Genomic DNA, 12087 nt, shown 5'->3' with positions numbered 1-12087 from the left:
ACCCGGCATCATGGTGTGGGGAGCGATCTCCTACACTGGCCGTACACCACTGGTGATCGTCGAGGGGACACTGAATAGTGCACGGTACATCCAAACCGTCATCGAACCCATCGTTCTACCATTCCTAGACCGGCAAGGGAACTTGCTGTTCCAACAGGATAATGCACGTCCGCATGTATCCCGTGCCACCCAACGTGCTCTAGAAGGTGTAAGTCAACTACCCTGGCCAGCAAGATCTCCGGATCTGTCCCCCATTGAGCATGTTTGGGACTGGATGAAGCGTCGTCTCACGCGGTCTGCACGTCCAGCACGAACGCTGGTCCAACTGAGGCGCCAGGTGGAAATGGCATGGCAAGCCGTTCCACAGGACTACATCCAGCATCTCTACGATCGTCTCCATGGGAGAATAGCAGCCTGCATTGCTGCGAAAGGTGGATATACACTGTACTAGTGCCGACATTGTGCATGCTCTGTTGCCTGTGTCTATGTGCCTGTGGTTCTGTCAGTGTGATCATGTGATGTATCTGACCCCAGGAATGTGTCAATAAAGTTTCCCTTTCCTGGGACAATGAATTCACGGTGTTCTTATTTCAATTTCCAGGAGTGTATAAGAACGCTGCGCGAGGAAGCAAGGCCCCAGTTCTCTCCTGACGCTGAATAGCACGCCCTCTGTGTCGGGAATCGCGTCGCGTCGGTATCATTGCTACAAACAGCCTCGGATGCCGTATTAAGTTACTCGAGATACGCGTAACCATGAAATCATTTTCAAGTGAAGTGTTAATTCTGGGATGATTTTCATTATCTAGCTTCAGTTTGCGTATTGTCGTATTTTCACGTGCCGCCGCGGGACATACATTCTACCATTATTTAGCGTGGCGTTTCATGAACCTAATCATCAAATTATGGCGAGCATTCATTTAAATATTTAATTTGGACAGTTATAGTTGCATCAGCGCATTAGACTCTGAACTGCTCTGTTAGTCAGATTGTGTGGATTCTTTGTTTTATCTGTGATTTTCAGAATATAGAGAAAGTTTTTTTCTTTTTTCACGATAGTTTTTGATTATAAATCCCAGACAATTTCCTAATCCCTCAGAGCTATAAGCTGTAACTATAAGTGTATTCTCAGATGAAGTGGGCACTAGGAATTCTAATTACAGGCTTCACGTTTTGCTAATCACTTTCTGGTTGCCAATATTGTAGTTAGAGAGCCAGTGTTGAGAACGGCGAAAGACAGCATAAATAACATTCTAAATAATAGGAACATTTTTAACAACAATAATTTCACCCGCCGCCGCACATATGGTTAATCGGCCGGGAAATGCAGTGTTTCAACATTCAAACATTTATAGAACAGTAAGTAAATTTTCCACCCGCCGCCCCACAACAGAATCAGTAACTTGCTCCCAGAAGCAGGTCTTGTCCGCGATGCTGTGCACGTTTGCAGTAGACATTCACCAGAATGACGTTGGAATCCGGACACGGCCATCAACCTGATGTAGCGAGAAACGTGATTCATCCGACCAGGAGACAGTTTTCCACTGATCGACGATCCAACCTCATGACTCAGTGCTTATTTTAATCGTAATTGACAGTGACGTCGGACAACGCACGAGCACGTAGGGCTCACTTGCCGAGGAGACACCGTCTTCAACAGTGTGCACTGAATAGCATGCCCGGAAGCGCTATTGTCTGCACCATCATTGTACTTGTCGCCAGATCCGTCGCATGTCACTGCCTACCTTGCTTTGCAGAGTCGGCGAACTTTCGTCATCCACGGTCTATGCTCGGGCGTGCACGTCCAACATTTTGTAGCCTACTCCTGGTTTAATCGTCCGTCTTCCGTTTCCCATAGTTCTTCACGCTAGAAGAAAGAGGACAGCAGACGAGCTTCGCCGTTTCCGAGATGATCGTTCCCAGTCGATGCGCCATGACAGTCTGCTCTTCGTCATAATCGCTTATATCAGTGGCTTTCACCAGTTTCAGCCAGTAATATTTGATTGATCAGTGCATTAATAAATGGCCTCGAAAGACTCAAAGATACTGGAAGAAAAGTAACTGTAAGTCCTTTAGTATGCCCTAGAATAAAGTAGCAAACAAAAAAAAACCTCAGTTTTCTTTGTAGGTGATATAAATGACTTCCTTAAGTAGCTACAGGTTTCCTCGTGCTGTGCCCCTTTGCAGCATTATTTTGGCAGAGCTCGTAGCACAGTGCAATGTGACGTCACACGGCTGGCCTGGTGACGGACGTCGGGGGAGTGGCGTTGATTGCGGGCGCCGGCCTTTACTACGGATTCCTCGTACGATCCCCGGCAAACAGCCGCCTGATGCTTCTGGGAACAGTGACGAGGCGAACTTGCTACAGTTGCTTCTCTAAAATTACCCCAGTCAGTCGGATGCGGTGTTTAACTTTTAGAAATGGTCTCAACATTGTTTCTATAAACGGTACTCTTCAGTTATGCCACGATTCTAAATCTGTTGGTATTTGCTTCATATTTATTTCTCGCATCTATTTCCTAGCTATGTTTCAACCTGTTTTAAATTCTTTGTGAATCTATTTGAACAACACTACAATACCTTTTTCTACTAGTTCCAGTGCCATTACAATATAGGACAATTTATTAACTGATAATATCTTGTGGCCTTTAACAAAGTGACGGTAAGAAACATGATCAATTTGAAATGAAATTTTTGAGTCATCGTTTAACTTATTCACTTACACTGAAGCGCCAAAGAAACTGGTATAAGCATGCGTATTCAACTACAAATGGCTCTGAGAACTATGGAACTTAACGTCTATGGTCATCAGTCCCCTAGAACTTAGAACTAAAAAAAATGGCTCTGAGCACTATGGGACTTAACTGCTGAGGTCATCAGTCCCCTAGAACTTAGAACTACTTAAACCTAACTAACCTAAGGACGTCACACACATCCATACCCGAGGCAGGATTCGAACCTGCGACCGTAGCGATCGCGTGGTTCCAGACTGAAGCGCCTACAACCGCTCGGCCACCCCGGCCGGCAGAACTTAGAACTACTTAAACCTAACTAACCTAAGGACATCACAGAACACCCAGTCATCACGAGGCAGAGAAAATCCCTGACCCCGCCGGGAATCGAACCCGGGAACCCAGGCGTGGGAAGCGAGAACGCTACCGCACGACCACGAGATGCGGACGTATTCAACTACAGAGAGCCGTAAACAGGCAGAATACGGCGCTGCGGTCGGCAACGCCTGTATAACACAAGTGTCTGCCGCAGTTGTTAGATAGGTTACTGCTGCTACAGTGGCAGGTTATCAAGATTTAAGTGAGTTTAAACTTGGTGTTATAGTCGGTGCACGGGCGATGGGACACAGCATCTCCGAGGTAGCGGTGAAATGAGGATTTTCCCATACGACCATTTCACGAGTGTACCGTGAATATCAGGAATCTAATAAAACATCAAATCTCCCACATCGCTGCGGCCGGAAAAAAATTCTGCAAGAACGCCACCAACGACAACTTAACACTATCGTTCATCGTGACAGAAGTGCAACACTTCGCCAGTTTCTGCAGATTTTAATGCTGGGCCATCAAAAAGTATCTGCGTGGGAACCATTCAACGAAGAATCATCGATATGGGCTTTCGGAACCGAAGGCCCACTAGTGTACCCTTGATGACTGCATGACGCAAAGTTTTAGTCCTCGCCTGGGCCCACCAACATCGACACTGAACTATTGATGACTGTAAACATGTTGCCTGGTCGGAAGAGACTCGTTTCAAATTGTATCGAGCGGATGAACGTGTACATGTACGAAGACGACCTCATGAATCCATGGACCTTGCATATCAGCAGGGAACTGTTCAAACTGGTGGAGACTCTGTAATGGCGTGGGGCGTGTACAGTTGGAGTGATATGGAACCCCTGATACGTCCAGTTACGACTGTGGCAGGTGACGCGTACGTAAGCATCCTGTCTGAGCACTTGCATCCATTCATGTCCGTTGTGCATTCCGACGGACTTGGGCCATTCCAGCAGGACGATGCGACACTCCACACGACCAGAATTGCTACAGAGTGACTCCAGGAACACTGTTTCGAGTTTAAACACTTTCGCTGGCCCCCGAACTCCCCAGACGTGAACATTATTGAGCATATCTGGGATGACTTGCAATGTGCTGTTCAGAAGAGATCTCCACCCCCTCGTACTCTTACAGATTTATGGACAGCCGTGCAGGATTCATAGTCGAGTCCATCCCACGTCGAGTTGCGGAAATTCTGCGTGCTCGCCTGAGCCCTACACGATATCAGGCAGTTGTAGCAGTTTCTTTGGCTTTTCAACGTAGACTGTCCTTTTGCTATTGATTTTTCCATAGACGCTTTTTCAGAGAAGAACGATGGACTACATTTCATTATTTTTGAGGTTCATATTTCAGTCCACTTATGCTTTCAGAAACATTAGTATTTCGCTCGGCAAAAAAAGAAAAAAAAGGCGCTCTGCCGAAAAATCCCGATTACTAGGTGTATTCGTTTGTTACGACTCGTCCCAGTAAGATTATTTTCTTATTTCCCAACATGTTTCGCCAATATTTGTATTATTCACAATCCTTACCCATACTCTGCTTCTGATGCTGACGAGAAACGATAGTGCTGTCAGTCTCCATATATTTTCCCCTTTGCTCTAACACTGCGATATCATCGTCTCGGGCAGGATCATTGTTTGAGGCAACTGCCACATACATTGGTGTCCATAATTTAACGGCACGGTGGTAATGGCATGTAGTAGAAAATGTCATGACGATAGTGCGATAGGTGACCGAGTACAAAATACACTATAAAACCTACTGTGGGCCATTGTAAGAAGGTAACGCTTCCCACAACGAGCTAAGGCACCTCTAGAAGATAGCTATGTACCATGACGGCATGCGCATGACTGTATTCGACCTAGAACGTCCAATGAATATTCAATTGTATTTAAGTATGAGGGGCGAAGTACTCAATCTAGACATGTCACGTCTTCGTGTTGTAAATACTTGTCCACCTACTAAGCTCTAAATGGTCATACATGAGAAGGTACACAGGTCTATGTTCAGGAAGGAAAATGTACATATACTGTTTGACAATATCATCCCACAAACCGTAACCGGTACAATATCCTAGTGTGTATACTTGCATGTACCAAATCAGGACAGTAGCGACTCCATAATGACCGCTTGACACAAATCGGTGCGATTGTGCCCCTTGGTGTGCCTAGCAACCAGAGACATAGTTTTGAGTCTATCTTGAGTCATGCAGTAACAAAGTACCTACTTTTCCTGTGTCTACTCATCGCAAGTAAGATAACGCAGTCGCCAACTGCATGGTGGTATGGTCTAGTATATATGGTATCTGTTCTTTCGGACGTGTCGGAACGAACATACTATTTACATAACTTAGCGATGACGGCCAATGATCCCTCCAGTTCAGATGCACACCAGGCTAGAACTCTGACGGCAATCGGCTAGATTCCACGTGTAATGAGGCTCATGAAGAGTGGCACTGCATCAGTAACTTTTTTTTTATTTACACGTCAATTTCCGTAAGACCAAAATGAGGAGCAAATCTCCATGGAACGTTTCAGTACATTAAATTACAACATAAAAGTAATAACAGATAAAAATAAAATGCTTATGAACCCGAAAAAAGTCAGTTCATAAGTTTAAGCAAACGCAAGCAACAATACAAGAAGAATCATCTTAATTTTTCAAGGAACTCCTCGACAGAATACAAGGAGTGACCCATGAGGAAACTCTTCAGTTTCGATTTGAAAGCGCGTGGATTACTGCAGAGATTTTTGAATGCTGGTGGTACCTTATTGAAAATGGATGCAGCAATATACTGCACACCTTTCTGCACAAGAGTTAAGGAAGTCCGATCCAAATACAGGTTTCATTTCTGTCGAATATTAACTGAGTGAAAGCTGCTTATTCTTGGGAATAAGCTAATATTGTTAACAAGAAATGATAGTAAGGAATATATGTAATGAGAGTCCAATGTCAAAATACCCCTACTCGTGAACAGGGGTCGACAAGATGTTCGTGAACTTACATCACTTATTGCCCAAACTGCCCGTTTCTGAGCCAAAAATATCCTTTTAGAATGGGAAGAGTTACCCCAAAATATAATACCATACGACATAAGCAAATGAAAATAAGCAAAGTAGACTAATTTTAGTGTCGAACGATCACTCACTTCAGATACCGTTCGAATAGTAAAAATTGTAGCATTAGGTCTTTGAACAAGATCTTGAACGTGGGCTTTCCACGGCCGTTCGCTATCTATCTGAACACCTAGAAATTTGAACTGTTCAGTTTCACTAATCATATGCCCATTCTGTGAAATTAAAACATCAGGTTTTGTTGAATTTATGTTATAAACTGCAAAAACTAAGTCTTACTGTGATCTAGCTTTAGTTTATTTTCTACAAACCACGACGTTATGTCATAAACTGCACTATTTGAAACCGGCACTATAAACATCTTGGCAAAGTTTAAAAAACTCTCTATTGCTGTTGGATTAACTTTCCTATACAGATTGTAACTACATGTGACATTTGTTTGACTACAAAAGCCTTTTAGTGTCAAAATTTGTGCATCATGGTCTGAAAGGCCATTTACCCTTTTACTAACAGAATGCCCATTTAGTAATGAAGTTTTCCCTTGCACCCTAGTTGGAAAGAAACAATCTGCATCAGATCATATGAATTTAGGAGTTCCACTAACATCCGTTTTCTTGCACCATCAGATACAAAATTTATATTGAAGGCACCACATATAACTAATTTCTCGTACTTCCTACAAAGTTAATCAAGAACCCTCTCTAGCTTGAGCAGAAATGCTCTGAAGTCAGAGTTCTGGGACCTATAAACAACAACAATTAGAAGTTTAGTTTCACTAAATTCAACTGCCTCTGCACAACATTCAAATATCTGTTCAGTGCAGTGCCGCGATACATCTATGGATTCAAATGGAATACCGTTTCTTACGTACGTAGCCACTCCCCCACCCCTCAAGGAACTCCTTGAAAAACAGCCAGCTAATCTGTATCGTGGTAAAAGAAGCCTCCGAATTGTCAGATTATATAAGTGGTGCACTGCATACCAATACATTCAGAGTCAACATCTATAAGCAGTTCACTAACTTTATCTCTAATACCTCTTATATTTTGATGAAATATGCTAATTCTTTCTCTGCTTGGAAACATGACATCTTCTGAAGGTGAGCACTTAGAGGGATATCTTTAAGCAAGTATATCTACCAGCTCACTTCAATCTAAAAAAGGTGCAGCTCTAACACCAACTATTACAAGAGTTTTTCCATGAGTGATCCCTCCACCACCATCTACACTGTCACCTATAAGCTTTCTATAAGCTTTGTCAGCCTCATCTTCCCATACCTATTGAGGTGCAGGCCATGCCTAGTGAAACCCGCCTACTGATAGACTCAGCTGGCACCAGTGAGATGTGACCCATGCCCTCTGCCATCAGCGCCCTCCCCAGCCCCATGTTAATGTGCCTAACAGGCGTATTAAACAGTTTCTCGAAATGCACATTAGTGCCACCAGTTTGAGTAGCTATCTTTACCAGGTTACCACCTACATCATATTCCCCGTCCCTATCAAGACTGTTCCCTGTTCCACCCACTATCACTACCTGATCCCTCTCCATAAAATTCCTACATAACTCCACTAGGCTGTCAGTCACCCGAGCCAACCCTGCCCTAGGCTTCACAATGCTGGTGACCTGGTACTCACTCCCCAACACTTCCTGCAACTGCTGGGCCACACCTCTACCGTGAGAACTACCTAGCAGGAGAACCTTCTTCTTCCTGTTAGACTTTGTAGCTGACCTAGGCCTCCCAACTGCTGAGGACTGCTGCATGTTCCCTACATCTATAGCTACAAGAGGCTCCTCTCCACTTGTCTCTGACAATTGGTCAAATCTATTGCATACACGCGAAGTATAACTGTCTGAATACCTCCTCCTCCTAGCTGCCTTCTTGCCAACTGCCAGTTCCCATGCCCCACCACCCTTCACCCTCCTCAACCTATCTAGTTCCTCCTTTGCGCGTGGTAACTGCACCTGAAGGGCACAGATCTTACACCCCTGTTCCTCTATCAGTTTATTTCTGCTACAGATTATGCATGCCCAGGAGAGGATCTCACTAGAATGCCCACTGGCTTCCCCACTGCATCCCCCCCCCCCCAATGAAAATACTTTGAAAAAATCGCACACCGTAACCCACTACTCATAAACCTACGACAGAGCTCACACTTCTCACTCATGGTAAAATTTTACAGTTACTGAAGAAAACTATACGTCTATGTTATCTAAGTTCAGTTACACCAGTAGAACTACTTACAGAACTAACAATAACGGTCTCGAAATTATCTGTCTACTAAGAAAGCAACTACTTGTATTAATACTACTACACCACAGCTCCTGGGTTCGATTCCCGGCGGGATCAGGGACTTTCACCTGCCACGAGATGAATGGGTGTTTGTGTTGTACTCATCAGTTCATCATCATTCATGAAAGTGGCGAGATTTGACTGAGCAAAGGTGAATTTGTACGAAGTTGAGTGCCCCACAAACCAAACATCATCAGCACGACAGCTAATACTAATACCAACAAAACTTCTAAAAATTATCAGCTAAAACCAAAAATTCAAGCAGCCACTGTAACATACGACGAAGTTAAAACACTGAATGAAAATTTTACTGAAATATTTCACTAGAAACAACAAGAAACGTCAGCTGGAACCTAAAGCACGAAGTTTACTAAACGACTTCAACGCACAGAAAACTATAAAAAACACAGCGAGCGGACGTTTCCAGAAGTTTATTAAATCATTATTTCGCCACAAACAGAACGAAACACCGCTGAAAACTATTAAATTTAATAACTCTATAACGGTGCACAAATAAGTTTGTCAGAACTTAGCTTTATAAACGCTACAGCTGCAACTGCAAGCTGCGAAATGTAAACACGTGTGTGGCATAAGTTGAAAATTTGGGTCTGACGGGAGGCGTGCTAGGGTTCTTCGTGAGGTAGTGGTGACCACCGTGTCTGCATGATATACTTGTCAGAGCATCTGCCCAGTAAGCAGGAGAAGTGGCTGCTAGTGACAATAATTCCTTTGTGTCTTGTTATGGTCTAGCGAACAAAGTAACTTCTCTATGGCCACGTTACAGTCTGACGTGAAATGTGTGAGCTCTCTAGTGGTCTCTCATTCTAAGGAAACGTTAACTTATTCATTACTACCCTACTTAGTATTGGGAAGGAGAGGGTTCACAAACCCCAATGGACCGTGTCAGATAATTACTTTCTCGTTTCCAAAGAAACTGCAGGTAATTATGGGACAACTCTTTCAACGAGGGTTCTTTCCATTCATTTTTATTACTTGTCAAACTGACTCAGTGCTGCCTGTGAATGACTCGGTGTCAAGGTAGTTTTTCGATACGGTAAGTCCTTTCCTTCTACCGAACCATTCCACAACCCACTGCGCAGAAAACCTCCTAAAAAGTGACGTAAATACCGTGGTACTGGAAATGAAATTCAGTATCTCAAAATGGTGTTCTATGCAGCGTGGTGCTGGTTTACGCCCGAGGCTTCTTCTCGCAGTGTGGTTAAAAAATCATCCTCCACTTGCGTTGCAAAAATGACCAAGCATTCTCGTCCTCATGTGCGCTGCTCATACGCAGAAGACAGGCACTTAGTGGATGGTGTATGTGTGCAGCGACACATCTTCCGGTGTCGAGGTATCAAAGAGGAGGGTGGTGACGCGTCGGTCGTCCGATAGGTGTTGGTTTGGGGGGGGGGGAGGGGGGGGGGAGTGCTCCCGGCCCGACATCTGGCGGCGGCAGTCGGCGGTATCGCTGCCCTCACAGGGCGACGCGAACCCAACGCCACGTACTGCGAAGGGCAGCCTGCTCGCAGGTAAGTACGTGACACGCGTTGTGTACTCCATTGTTTACTGCTTATCGTTCAGTGTCTACCGCTCTTCTTCCTTTCCGCAAAGCGAGGAAATATGAAGCTGAAATATAGCATCACAGCATCAGAAATTTATCACTACGATGTGGGACTTGGTACAAGCGATTTGAGGTAACAGAATTGATTTCTGAAGCGACATATCTGAATCAGTGCCTGTTCTAAGACTGGTGCTTGGACAGTTAGCCCAAAAATAATCTACAATCTGTTCCGTTCTTTGATATAACAATGCACAAACAGCCGTATTATTATGTAAACACTAAAGCCTTTTCTGTTGTTTACATGTAACGATAGGTTGTTATATAAAACATACAAGCTGACAAGTAAGGTATTTTCCATTACTGAATACAGGCCATTCTTCATTGTTTAGGCATGCGATTTTCAAAAGAAAGGCTTTGAATAATCTCAGGAAAAGAAACTGTCTTAATGAGATACTTTTTCTTTCAGTTTGTTCTCTGTTTTCTTCAATCTTGAGGGAAAAAATGGAACTTTTGTCTGAAATGGATACCGTATCATGTGAACAACATTGATCTCATAATAAATACACGTATATCACACCAGTGGCTGATGGAAATTCACTTAGATGAATAGCTAGCGATAATATTTTCATTCCCCAAAACACTTGGGGTTGCACTTTGTGGAATCTTTCCATTTTGAAACTAACATAATATTAATATCAGTATAGTGAACTCAAAATGAAGAGATACGTTTATGGTTCTCATTATTATCATTTTGACCATAAATAATATAGTAAAAAAGGACGAGAAAAATATCTCATATAAATGACGGTCACCGTTAACTTAATATTATTGTTTTCTTTTCAGAGTGTTCGAAAATTTTATTGGCGTCAATAAATACGTAGATAAGTTTCTGTGTTCTCTTGATTGCACATATTTGGCCACTGCCATTAAGTTTTCTCAGCAATTTAATTTTTGATATGGAAGTAATTGTTGTGTTGGTCTCTATTGAAAGTTAAGTATAAATCACAATTCTTTTACTTTAGGGAGTGTACTAATTTCCAGTGATTTTATTCTATAACTCTACATTTCTATCGAGAGAAACCTCGCCTACGAATATTTTCATAGGGCCATTGATGGTTATTGTGTAGTGTGCATATCAACTGCACGTCAACGTTGACTTTCATTTGCTACGCATCAGATCTTCTCTGACAGACAGTCTTCATATCAGATAGCGAATCAGGCTGCGTATTTCGTCCAACCACGAAGTAACGGTAGTATGTGTCTCGTCAGACTCTCTAGGGAAATAAATTAGAAATATTTTGAAGTACATAGAAAGAAATGACCCTTCATGGCATTTTTGCAAGCTAAAAAGACATTTTTTCTGATGGTACCGAAACGTTGTCATATATTCTTTGACTTTAATATTTTTCTGTTAAGTTACTACATCTGCATGTATCTCAGTATTCCTACAACCCAAAGCCTGAAAGCGAATTCATGCATTGCAATTGTTCTTTACCTACTTCCTCCATACACTGCTTAATTGTGAAATAGTGTGAAATTTGTGATGAAGATAAACTTTATGAATTATATGAAATGTTTACTCCTCTAGGAGCAGTCCATAACATTAAGTGTATGGACAGCCTGCGTGTATCTGCCGCTAGTTCAGATGCTGCACATTGTTTATGAACATTATGATGTGGAAATGCAGACAGTAGACAATTTGTCTTAATAATTGTCTAACAGGTCAAATGATGCTGAACAGAATAGAGTGGAACCTACGATTTGCAGCTGTCTGAGTACCAGCGATATTTTGCTAGAAGTTGCCCTGTGGAATGTGGCCAGCATGTTTGGGACAAATAGCTACAGTACCTCCTAACGTAAACGCATGTTGTGAACGTTGTAGGAAAATTTCTGCTTTAGAAAGTCGCAATCATGTAAAATTTCTAATGATAACACTGTCAGCATTTTCCTGTTAGTTAGTTGGTTATATGTTCCATAAATCATTTGAACGATTCTTTTATCGAAATTATGCGGAGCAGGTAAACGGTGTGTTAAAAAAGAAGTGTCGCATATTTTGAAAGTGGTAGTACTCATCAAAACAACAAAGGAAGTCTAGTA

This window comes from Schistocerca nitens, chromosome 1 (assembly GCF_023898315.1).
Source record: "Schistocerca nitens isolate TAMUIC-IGC-003100 chromosome 1, iqSchNite1.1, whole genome shotgun sequence".
Classification (NCBI taxonomy): domain Eukaryota; kingdom Metazoa; phylum Arthropoda; class Insecta; order Orthoptera; family Acrididae; genus Schistocerca; species Schistocerca nitens.
This window is presented reverse-complemented; position numbering follows the sequence as displayed.